The sequence below is a fragment of the Xyrauchen texanus genome, chromosome 26 (genome assembly GCF_025860055.1).
Source record: "Xyrauchen texanus isolate HMW12.3.18 chromosome 26, RBS_HiC_50CHRs, whole genome shotgun sequence".
Classification (NCBI taxonomy): domain Eukaryota; kingdom Metazoa; phylum Chordata; class Actinopteri; order Cypriniformes; family Catostomidae; genus Xyrauchen; species Xyrauchen texanus.
The window spans coordinates 11,034,735-11,048,156 of record NC_068301.1 but is presented as its reverse complement, the minus strand read 5'-3'; the positions used below and the strand labels follow the sequence as shown (position 1 = coordinate 11,048,156).

The 13,422-nt window shown below is 36.4% G+C and overlaps 1 protein-coding gene across 4 annotated transcripts in view; it reads right to left on the bottom strand.

Moving 5' to 3' along the window:
- The window catches only part of LOC127620316 (zinc finger protein 516-like), a 65,841-nt gene extending 63,393 nt beyond the window's left edge, over positions 1-2,448 (bottom strand). For 3 of the 4 annotated variants that reach the window (XM_052093508.1, XM_052093506.1, XM_052093509.1), the window contains exon 1: positions 847-1,030. The gene's annotated coding sequence lies outside the window, so the exon portion shown is untranslated. Of the gene's footprint in view, positions 1-846; positions 1,031-2,196 lie in introns of those variants that run through there. The other variant, XM_052093507.1, reaches the window with a different exon arrangement.
- Between the last annotated feature and the right edge of the window lie 10,974 nt (positions 2,449-13,422).

Below are 13,422 nucleotides of genomic sequence, written 5' to 3'. Positions count from 1 at the left end.
GAATTGAATCAAAATAAACGAAGAATCAAAATCCCCACCACTATTTGGAAAGATATGAACACTGTGAACCGAAGTGGAAGAAATAGTGAAGCTTCCCAGTGCTGTTTGAATCTGTCCAATCAGATTCAAGGACCGTAACTAACTCTTGAATAATATATGTATTTTTAAATACCATTTAGCATAATTTAGTTGTTACAGGAGCTCATTTCAAGGTTACCAAACAAAATTATTTTACAGTGTAGCCTTTGTGTTGGCTAATAATTGCAAAATTGTTGCACCTAAAGAAACTAGAAGGAATATCACCCTTGTAATATGTATAATATAAGCAAACAAAGCCAATAAAAACACAAAAGAATGAAGTATCCCGTTTAAAGTCATGTTGGTCATAAACAGACCCTTCATAACAAAGGGGGGTGCTGACGCCATCCCAGTAATCGCCCCCCGCTCGCGCACCCCCCAAAGCCCTTAAGCCAGCAAATTCACCTCATAATGCAGCCCAAAGAGAGCCGTGTAGATGGTGTTGTGTCATTTGCCACGATCCTTCCCTCAAGTTATTCGACTGTTACATGAACTTTCAGCGTCACACAAGCGCGAGCCAGAGCAGATGTTTCTTGGCACTATGACAACTATGATAATGCATTTGCATATCGCCCTCCTTCTCGTCATAATCTTTGTCAAGACACCATAACCAGTTTGACAGTTTGTTTCTAAACAAATAAGCACAGTATACTTCCTTATATGGAAAAGTCCATGCAAACTTAATGTAAACCTAATATTGAGTAAATCAAACATAAGCGTGGCCACTAATCAAACTATGCAAATACGAATTAGCGTATGCAGTCTTACCAAATATTTTATTTACAAGTATCCTCATGAGAAAGATCAGTCATGCACATTCTTTAGGAAGCACGGACATCCTTCGCTTGCTTTTCAAACGCTTCATTCACATATTCCAATTCAACAGGACCGTTATCCCAAAATTCCCTGTAAATCGCGCTCCGTCCTTCTCTACGAAAGGCTTTGAGCCTTGATAATGGTAAGCTATATGAGAACTGACAAGCATCCGACAAGCTTTCAGAGAGAGGGAGGAAAAAACTGAACAAAACAAAAAAGTAATGCACAAAAGCCCCGCCCTAGAACTGTTATAGCTCTCAAAATAACATTGGGTTTGGATTTAACACCATACGAATCTATTGATCGCTATTGAATTGTAGAAAAAAAAGGCAAAAGTGTCTATAAAATATATGTTTTTGAAAATGTAAGTAGGCCTAGTCATGTCGATATGTAGGACTATGCTATATGCTGATGAAAGATAACTTATAACCAACTTTAATGCTGGCAATTGCATGTTTGCATGGCATGTTTACACCATCTAAAATAAATGTTTTTCAGTGATGGATCATGTGTTTGTGTGCATCAACACGTTATTTTGTTAAATAGCCTACAACAGATGTGTTTAGCTATTCCTGGCACGGCCATGACTTCACAGCTCAAACAATAACAATTACAACAAAAAGCATACATTTGTATGCATATATGATTAACTTGGCTGCTGTCGGGTTATAAGTAGGAAGGGTGAGTCAACCGTGCTGTGCATCTGATTCAGCCTTGAAAATGCAAATCAAATCAAATTCTGAAGTCATGTAGATTATTCAAGGAAGTGCATTTGGTCTCAAACTCGTCTAAAAGTAAAGTGCAAATGTACAAACTTCACATCACATCTCTACATCCATACAAGTCTTATTAATAGTGCATTTAGATAACATTTCTGAACGATCACATATCACAAATAATAATAATAATAATAAACGGTTCATGGTTATTGCTAAGAGAAACTTCATCAAAATAGCTCATGGACAAGCAGAATAGGTTATGGCAGGGATTATCTGCCCAGCATTCCGGATAAACCCGTTATGTAGGCTATGCTACTAGAAAGACATCATGTGCGATTTTATCATTTCAAGTGAGTTGCCAATAGACTGATCTCTAATCTTAATCTCATCTCAATTATACTGGCGCTGAATCAATCCCTATTCTTCACATCGCGGCAGCAAGCCAATGCGAAATCAGATTCAGCCCGTCCGATTATTCCTTCGAAGTACGCGAACTGCTATCAAGACGAGCGATACATCGATTTTAAGATTTAGAATCGATTCTTCCTCAGTAACAGATTCGTTATTTGATCATCAAACTTACCTCGATCCACACAAATGACGTAATGAAGTTGTGGGGCAACGGCACAAACGCAAGGTGACACTCCGAGGTGATAATTATGACAAACTGAGTGGCATCCGCAATTTCCAAATGACTTTGGCGTTGAAATCGCTAATCAGAACGATTAACATCGTCTGGGTTTGGGTTTGGATAAACGATGTGATGACACCGACCGACGTTGATCCAGATCGAGATAGATCGACAGCGAAGTGCCCCGTGTGTTTGGTGCGACACCTGGAGCGGCGATGTTTCCTCCCTCTTCCATTGACTATTGTTTGTTCAGCATAAAGTTGACTGCTGCGGAAACTCTGGAGCTGGGTGGACATATAATGGTAGAATCGCAAATCTTCCGTCATACAGTAGCTAGCTAATATAAAATATATGCTGATAGTTTAAGATCTAATGATTTAGAAAGAGATAAAACATCTATGCATAACATATCTTTTATTTGAAACTGCATTGCTCCAAGATTTTGGCAAATAAAAAGCAGCAATAGTTTTATAATAGTTGTAACACACACACACACACTGTAACATTGAAATAATGTACAGATTTTGCTCTTATGGAAAGAAATTGGTACTTTTATAAACCAAAGTGGCATTCAACTGATCACAATATATATTCAGGACATTAATACTTTAAATTAAATGTAAAAAAAAAAAATACATGTAAAATTACTATTACAATTAGATTTTTTTTTTTTTTTTTTGAACTTCTTAAACTACTTCAAAGAGTTCTCATTAAAAGCAAAAAATCTGCCACGTGCAGCAATAACAGCTTAGCAGATCCTTGGCATTCTAGCTGTCAGTTTGTCCAGATGCTCAGGTGATATTTCACACCACACTTCCTGTAGCACTTGCCATAGATGTGGCTGTCCTGTCTTGGGCACTTCTTTCCTACAGTCTAGCTGATCCCACAAAATCTCAATGGGGTTAAGATCCATAACACTCTTTTCCATTGATCTGTTGTCCAATGACTGTGTTTCTTTGCCCACTCTGACCTTAATCTTTTTGTTTTTCTGTTTCAAAAGTGTCTTTTCTCTTCAATTCTTCCCATAAGGCCTGCACCCCTGAGTCTTCTCTTTACTGTTGTACATGAAACTGGTGTTGAGCGGGTAGAATTCAATGAAGCTGTCAGCTGAGGACATGTGAGGCATCTATTTCTCAAACTAGAGACTCTGATGTACTTATCCTCTTGTTTAGTTTTACATCTGGGTACATTTAGTCCACATCTCTTTCTGTCCTTGTTAGAGTCAGATGTCCTTTGTCTTTGAAGACTATAGTGTACACCTTTGTAAGAAATCTTCAGTTATTTTTGTCAATTTCAAGCATTGTATAGCCTTTATTCCTCAAAACAATGATTGACTCATGAGTTTCAAGATAAATTTGTTTATTTTTTGCCATTTTTGACCTAATATTGACCATAAGACATGCCAGTCTATTGAACAATGTGGCAACTCAAAAACAAACACAAAGACAATGTTAAGATTAATTTAACGAACCAGATAGCTTTCAGCTGTGTTTGATATAATGGCAAGTGATTTTCTAGTTTCAAATTAGCAATTTAGCATGATTACTCACGGATAAGGTGTTGGAGTGATGGCTGCTGGAAATGGGGTCTGTCTAGGTTTGATCAAAAATTACTTTTTTCAAATAGTGATGGTGCTGTTTTTTCATATCAGTAATGTCCTGACTATACTTTGTGATTCCACAATTTTGGCCACCAGTGTATATATATATCTAAGCAATATCACACTTAAAATATGTGTAATATGAAAAATAAAAAAGATTATTTTATTTATTTGTTTATTTTTATTTTATTTTTAAAGACACCATTTTCTGTAAAGCTGCTTTGAATTTGTGTACTGTATTAAATAAAATTACTATTTTATTTATTTATTTATTTCAAAGACATAATTTTCTGTAAAGCTGCTTTTGAAATGATGTGTTTATGTGAAAAGCATTATACAAATAAAAATGACGACTTAATTTGATTATATTTTACTGAGTAACAGGTCGTCTTGACTTTAATTAAATAATTTGTTTGGTTATTTCATCGAGTGTCTGCTTTGTTTAAATGCCTTCTACAGTATATATTCACCCAACTTTCCAATAAAAAAAAAAACAATCAATCAGAGCAATCTAAAGTCAGTAGTCAAAGTTAATCACCATTGTATAATTTCAAGTCTTCATTGCATAACATTCAAGCCTGACATGCTGGAGTGGATAATGCAGTATCTGTTTGGCTGGAGCTGTTGAAGGACACCTATGTGAAGAGTGGTCATTAGTGGCTCTCACCAGAGGCTGTGACAGCTGTCGCTTATGGCTGCCGCTGGGCCGCAGTGCCTCCCCCTTGCATGCTCACAATGCTCCAATATGAACAGTGGGTCTGAAAAGACATGCAACCTGACTCCCTCATCTCCATTTACCCATCTCATATTTAATCCCAGACTCACCCTGTCATTAACCACCAACCACACTACCTCTGGCCTACAGCTTTGATCATTAATCAACGCATTTGCACAATTATCGAACGGCACAGCTGCGTGGTTAAGAATGGTTGTTTTGCTAACTTTGATTTCTCTTTCCCTCCCTTTTTCTATAATAGTATATTCTCCAATTCATCCTTTATGCTGTAATTATCTTAAGAGAATACCTGACAATTTGTGTGGTTAAATGAGGTCTGGTACAGGGTATCTGGGACTACCACCCTATAAAGGGCTTGTTTTTTAAATGGAGGACCATGAGCGGGAGTAGATGGATTTTTTTAGTCGTGGGGGGAAGGGAGATTCTGAACTCTTTCACTCTCCAGTTCCTCTCAGGCACACACAAAACCTCACACACAGGAGTCTGGACACAAGAGGGAAAGGATGAGTATAAATTATCACATGTGGAATACAATAAAGCTCTGCTGCATAAATGAAACACTCAGTTTCAAACAGAAGCACATAAAAGGGAGGTTGCCCTTGAGTCTGGTTTATGTGTGTGGCAGTGTAGATGTTTGTATTGTGCTGAACTGTTCTCTAGATTCAAATGCAATTTTCATTAAACAAATGTAGTCTGTTTGCAACTTATTTCATTCATCCAGTGTATTTGTCTTGCAGACACAATCCGCCCTTCCAAAGAACATTTGTTTCTTGTATTGCTTTTACAGTAAAAGTTGCAGAAGTGTTGGCATTCTTTTCCACACTATGGATCAGAAAATGCATTTTCCTACCTAAAATGTTGCCTCACATCTTCATAGAATGCAACAACCTGTTGTTTTCCACAGCAGTGTGGAGTGGAACAACTTTGGCTCTGAGAATGAGTTAGAAAAGAAGTGGGGGAGGATGCATGGGAATATTCTTCTAGCAGGTCAGAGTTCACAGGCTCCATCATGAAGTGTAGAATGCTTTTCCTGTTCACCTCCAAAGGTGCAGTTTAAAGATGCATCAAAAGAACATCTTTAATCAAAAATGACCTCACTTGTTTACCATTTTGTGTACTTGGAATTAGACATTTCATTAGTACATTTTACATTTCTTACTGATGCATTCCTCTTTAGTGAAATTTGGGATGTAGACGTATATCTCTCCAACATCAATTTCTCTGATCATACATTGTAGTTCAAGGCTGAATATGATGAAGTGGGATGTTTAGAAAGCTGCAGGAGAAACTCCAAAAATAGGTCACCCCAGCATATGCATTTTAGTTTCTTCTTATACTTAACCCCTCTGCTTCAGTCCCTTGTTTTCTGATTTGCAGTGTCAGGCCTGTTGCTTTGACAACAGCAGAATGTAGAGAATATTTCATGAAAGGGGGAGGGGAAGGGTGAGCTGCGATACTTTGACCTGGGGACTAGTCTATTCAGACAAAAGAGGCAGACTGGAGTTGAGTCCTGAGACAATTAATGTGTACCATGGTCAGCTCTTCATCAGTTCTCACATTTAAGTATTATGTTTTCAAATCACTTCTGCTACTCTTCCAGCTTTAAAGCATTGTTCAGTATGCTTTTCTGTAGACTTCTGCATTCTTTATGTAAATTGTTTTTTTCTTAGACTTCCACCTTAGACATAACCAAAACTCCAAAGAAAGGTTTTAATGATAAATAAATGAAACACTTGAAGTAATTATGCTCCAAAAATGTATTTAAAGGTTTACTCAGTAATTTTATCCTCAATAAAAAAAAAAGTTGAACTTCTAAAATCATGAATTGCAATTTTGCAATATATGTAGGAAATCATGACCACTCAGATGAAAATTAAGACTCCAGTCATATCAGTAGTCTTATAAAAGCTGATTGATTCTTCATGGAGGCGGTCTGCACATGCACATGCAAAATAAAGGTTCTTCAATGGTTCTTAACAGCATCTTAGGTTCTGCAAAGAACTATCTTATTATGAAGAACCATTTTCACTGAATAAGGTTCTTGAATTGGTTCTAGGGTTCTTTGGAGATTAAAAAAGTCCTTATTGTTATTTTAAAGGTTCTTTAGATGCGAATAGGCCTATTGGTTCATGGAAAAGCGTTCTTAAAACCATCCACATCTAAAATGTAAATCTCCACATTGTTTTGGATAGTTAAAACAACATTTAATTTGAGTTAAAAATGTTACTGTAATAACGTAAGGAACCATGATCGTATGGAATTTCTGTAAAATATGCCATGTATTTAGATTTTATAATGACTCAGTATAAACACCATCAAAAGGGACAAACATTGTGTGTGTTCTTACATACAACTTCAAAGGCTCGAAAAGTAATAATTAAAAAAGTGAGGGTACAAAATGTAGGCTACTTTAAGTGCTACTATTAAATAATTAATACTGTCAACATAGGCTATGAGATAGGGTGTTCCTTCTTTATATGAATAATTCGGTCTAAAATAATCATAACATCTGGTCCTGGATAATAATAATCTTAATGTACTACAGTATTGTACATTATTGACTTTTCCCAGTAAACCTTTACCTACTGTTGAAATTGGTATCCAAAAAGCTCAGTGTGATACACAATAGCATTCAGCTAGACAAAACAGACATTCTTGTATAGTACAGTAAGAAGTAAGTGTCAACCAAAAATTTGGAACAAAATAAATAAATGGGTATATAACAAACATTTCCAGGATTGACTGCTATGGTGGAAAATCATCTAAACATTTTGACCAGTACAGCTCACACGATGAAAATAAAAATGGTGGCATTGGCCAATTTACTGACACAATAACAAGGTTTTGAAGCATGAATTCAATGTTTTGGGTGAGTTCCTACATTTAGCAGACATGCAAAAGAGGTGTTATGTCCCATAAAGTAGTTACAGTTTAGAGAATGTTAAGGCTATTTCAAAAGCGATTGAGAAAAACTGTAAAATCATACAGAGCAACCAGTGCCATGTATGTTAGTGGCATATTTGGACCCACTAATTGTATTCTAGCCCATCCCCCATTCAAGGACTTCAACTGAAGATGTTTCCACTGCGCACTTGTAATGCATTACTGGGAGGATGTCCAGCAAGTTCAATAAATAAACTTCAGTTGGTTCAAAATGCAGCAGCCAGAGTGCTGACTAGAACCAAATAATATGATCATATTAGCCCAATTTTATCATCGTTACATTGCTAACTCTTAAATTTCATATTAATACAAAACCAAAAATGTAACTATATGCAAAGCTTTGAATGGTCTAACTTCACAGTACTTAAGTGACATTATACCACGCAATATTACATCACGTTCATTACGATCGCAGAATTCTGGCGATCCTAGAATATCAAAATGCACAAAAGGAGGTAGATCCTTTTTCTATTTGGCTCCTTAACTATGGAATAGTCTCCCTAACACAGTTTGTGATGCAGACACACTATATCAGTTTAAGTCTAGACTAAAAACTAATTTATTTAGCCAGGCATACAGGCATTTATCCATCAACTCACAATTAGCCTGTTTTAGTTAGGTCTGCCAGAACCAGAAACATTTATCATGATCTATAACTCTGCAAAAAAATGGAATGGCATCTATGCTAAAATTATTATATTTGTTTCCCTGTCTAAACCAAAATTCATACACTCACTTAATCTCAGTAACTGTCCTGTTATTTTACACTTTCACTCATTGGTTAAAGTAATCATGACTCATCTGAAACTATATAATATTGATTTTAAATTATGGTGCATCAAAGGCGATAAGTATCAGTGTAAATCCAAGATGACAGAAGGACAAAAGTAACTGAATGCACCTTCAATGTATACATTTTCACCAAGAGATTTACAAATGAAGTTCTATCTCATCCAAAGTAAAAGAACAATTGTGAGTTCCTTGAAATTCATTGGCTTACAAATTCATAAAATTATGATTTTAAGTACTACTAACTCAAACTATCAAGTGCAGAACTAAGGTTGTGGGGAATATCCACAAGCCCTTGCGCTTGAATAATTTAAGCAGGTTTGTTTGGTCAAAAGGAACTTCTTTTGGCATATAATATGTTGTTTTTAGGAATTCATAGAGATTTAAGCTGTTTTTAGTATTATTAATGTTTTAGTGTAATTAGTTGTTTTGTGTGAAGTCGCCATTAGGGTCTTTAGTGTTCCCTTGGTGAAGTTCGATCTTGTTCAATCAATGTAATTTTTCCTTGCGCATGTGAATGTGTGTAGCTGAAGTTCAGCTTTGTCTGTTAGGGCATCAATAGTTTAATGACTGACCTCGGTTATGAATTTCTTTTGAGACAATTTAATTAGGTTGAAACAATAATTTTAAATTAAATTTGAAACAAAGTGCTATTAGTTAAATCTTATTCATGTGACATACCTTTTTAAGTAAATTTAACTGTAATGAACTGACACATTTGTGTATATCTACCAAAGGTTTTCTAGTTATGCTGACATAAAATTAACATAAGTTGAATTTACTTGAAAAGAGTAATGAAAAAAATGCTACATATATTTTAAATAAATCCAACAATTATTTTTCAGTGTCCCCGTGACCTTACATAGGATAAGCAGCTATAAAAAAAATATATGGATGGATGGATGTTCAGGAAAATGTGTTTTAGAACATTAAATATTTACAAATGAACATTGAAACTTTCTGGACACCTTTGAGATATTACTTTATTTCCTTTTATATTACACTTTCCATCCAAAGTAATTTAACTTAAGGTTAAGGGCCTTGCTCAAGGGCACAGAGCAAGATGGTGATCCCACTAGCTCTCTGGGGCCATTCCCACTTGCAAAAGAACCTGCAACCTTTGAGATTGTTCAATCACTGACACTCCTCGACAGAACTTACAGATGCTGCAGAAACTTGTTTGTTGTCTATTGCTGTGCAAATCACATTAATGTTGCCTCTCATCGTCAATCAAAGCATAGGTGCTTTCATCTGGCTGTGTCTCTTTGTAGCTTTAATTAGTTTTGGGACAGGAGATCGAGTCTATTAAAACAGCATAAAAAGAGAATAAAGAGATTTGTGTTTCCTTGTCATGATTACTCAGGAGCTCTGCCTAATAATAATGGCTGATTGATATGTTCTGTGAGGCTGTACAGAAAACGCTAGTATATGAGCAGAAGGGATACTCAGAGGGTTCAGTTAAGCACTAGTAGAAATGGTGGTGGGAGGTTCCAGTTAGAGAAACAGGAGAAAGAGAGAGTGTCCCAGCTGAATGGTTTTATTTAGATTATTTCTGCATAGGGTATTAGAGGTATTAGAGACATTTTCACATCGGTGCGTGGTCTACAATGAACAGAGAAAACATAATACAATATAAAATGTGCTACTGTTAACGTAATTATGGATAGCATAAAGAGAATGGGCATTATACAAAACGAAAATAACAGCAAATCAGGTAATTAAATGTAAACATGAGGTAGTATCTGTAAACCATAGCTTAACATTACTTTGGTAAAATGTATTCAAGTTGCATTTAAATAGTTGCATTCAAGTATATAACATTTAAATATATAACATGAATAGGTGTGCAAATTTAGCTTAAATATCTAAATTATACTGCAGAATATACACATCTAAACAGTGTCAACCCAGCTTTAACATTCGCCTTGACATGGAATTGGTCAGCATGCAATCTATGTGAAAATATAATTATTTAAATTATTTAACCTAATACAGTTCATCCATGACATTAACAGAATATACAGAATATTTAAGTTTGAACAGCATAGAATGTAAAACAGATAACTTACTTCTTAATCAATCACTCACAGGAACAACAAACATGCAGCAGTCCAGATTGAGCAATGAAAATAAGTCAGTCTCTCCACCTATATATATATATATATATAGACTGCCCCACTGATACTTGTTCAGGCATGTGTTTACTATTCTAGGCTTCTTCAAAATTAATAAAGTTCTATACATAAAGATAACTCTAGAGGGCGTAGTTGGGCTTTCGTACAGCTAGTCTGGCATGTTTATGGACTGGGATAGGAGTGAGACACACACTGCCGATGGGGGACTTCATTATGTGTCCAGAAGTAGCTTTGACAGCTTTGTTCCTCTGTCTTTCCAACAGTTGTAAGGCCTCCTGATGTGACTTGTGATAGACAAGGTGTAGGCAGAGACTTTCAAACACAACATCACCCACCAGTGACTGACAATCACAATAGAAAGACAATAGAAAGTAGCTGTCCAACAGCAGCAAACACAGTCTTTGTTCATCTGCAAACTGATATTAGAAAAAATAAGCCCCTCCCAGCTACATTGCAAAAACATAACATTACAGTACATGCTTGTGACATTTCAAACACTCAAACCCTGTGAGAAATGAAAGTGTGAGTTCCAACAATCATTTAGTTTTGATTCCAAAACCTCTATTTGCGTGCATTTGTGATGCATTCATAGTACACTACATTGGCCTTATAATCAGCAAGTCTAATCTCTCAGACACGGACGTGCAAGCAGGAGGGAGAGCAGTCCAAGATGAATGAGAGAGGAAGGGAGGGAGAGATATAAAGGGATAGGAGGGGTGTAGGCAGATGGTCGGGGCTGGTGTGGAGTCTTGCTTTGGTGAAAATCCCTGAGTGCTTAACCCCTCCTCCACTATGCAGAGATGTGTCATGACAACAGTTCTTCCCCCTCCCTGTGGCAGATCCTCACCGCTATCACCAATCCAGGCCCCCAGAGGAGAGAAGTGCTCTGTCAGTCTACCTCTGCAATGCTGTTCACATCTGCCTCCTTTCATGCAGGTTGAAGGAGTGGATAGATTGATAGATAGATAGATAGATAGATAGAGAGAGAGAGAGAGAGAGAGAGAGAGAGAGAGAGAGAGAGAGAGAGAGAGAGAGAGAGAGAGCAGACTGACTGACTGACTGACTGACTGACTGACTGACCTGTACTTGTCTCTTTCTCTCAGACTCTCTAACACCCTCTACTGGCTCATGACAGCCACGACACCACACCTGATGAACAACTGCAGGAGAGGTTAGAATTGTGTGCTCTTGTTAAATAAAATAAAATACATAATTTCAACATATTGCCATTAAAAATATCTCTGTATGACACGTCCATCTTTTCGTGTCATTCACCCATCGTGTTATTGTTAAGGTAATAAGGTGTGTTTGTGTGTGTGTGTGTGTGTGTGTGTGTGTGAGCGTGTATTTATCACTTTGTGGGGACCAAATGTCCCCATAAGGATAGTAAAACCCAAAATTTTTGACCTTGTGGGGACATTTTGTTGGTCCCCATGAGGAAAACAGCTTATAAATCATACTAAATTATGTTTTTTGAAAATGTAAAAATGCAGAAAGTTTTCTGTGAGGGTTAGGTTTAGGGGTAGGGTTAGGTTTAAGGGATAGAATATAAAGTTTGTACAGTATAAAAACCATTATGTCTATGGAAAGTCCCCATAAAACATGGAAACACAACATGTGTGTGTGTGTGTGTGTGTGTGTGTGTGTGTGTGTGTGTGTGTGTGTGTGTGTGTGTGTGTGTGTGTGTGTGTGTGAGCGTGTATTTATCACTTTGTGGGGACCAAATGTCCCCATAAGGATAGTAAAACCCGAAATGTTTGACCTTGTGGGGACATTTTGTCGGTCCCCATGAGAAAAACAGCTTATAAATCATACTAAATTATGTTTTTTGAAAATGTAAAAATGCAGAAAGTTTTCTGTGAGGGTTAGGTTTAGGGGTAGGGTTAGGTTTAGGGGATAGAATATAAAGTTTGTACAGTATAAAAACCATTATGTCTATGGAAAGTCCCCATAAAACATGGAAACACAACATGAGTGTGTGTGTGTGTGTGTGTGTGTGTGTGTGTGTGTGTGTGTGTGTGTGTGTGTGTGTGTGTGTGTGTGTGTGTGTGTGTGTGTGTGTGTGTGTGTGTGAGAGAGATTTTATTTTCTCCCAAAATATAGAAGAGTTTGATCTAATGTTTAATCATTTTTAAAGTAATGCTGCAAATGTATGTAGCTAACAAGAATCCCTGAAATTATCACATTTATTTGTTAGACAAAATACTTATCTGTCATTTTTAGTTTTGTTCAAGGGTAAAGCTAAAGGCCCCAATAATGTTTTTCTTAAGTTGGGTGATTAGATTTGTTACGAAGAATGTTCAATGTTGGCTAAACAATGTAGATTAATTTGTTAATAGCATGCTTGAGATGCCAAATGTGATTGAAATAAACACAAAATGGGGAAAAAAATCTTCTGAATGTGTTATTTTTAATTATCATTATCTTAATCTGTTACTCAACAAAAAAAAACTAATAATAATAGTTAAAGTTAAAATTGTTTGTCCTAAAACTATCGTCCCTATATGATATCCCTATAACCCCTCTGGCCCAAGCCCCTTGCTATTAATAAAGAGATACATTTTCAGAATTACATACATTTTCTTTCTTTATAATTTAATTTGAATTGAACTTGTTTGATTGTTTATTTTTACTGTAAAAATGCTGTAATGCTCTATGCCAACTCTCTCTTTGACAGTGCCCTTCACTATTAAACCAAAGGAGGGCAGTGTTTTTACATTCTGATCAAACACCTGTTGCCTTTCTTGTTGCTTTCCACAGAATACACGGAATAATGGATTTATGTGTGCATCTAGGGACAGAGATATTTTAAAAACAGATCAAATACGTTTTCTTCAAAGCACACAGTGAGACACTCTCCTCTTCTTCTGTGTAGCGTGTGCAAGTGTTTCTGTTTATTTGGCCTCGGTTCTGTCAAAAGAAAATGTGTAAAAGCGTGTAACAGGTCTTCGGGTAGAGGTCCATTATAAAACCTC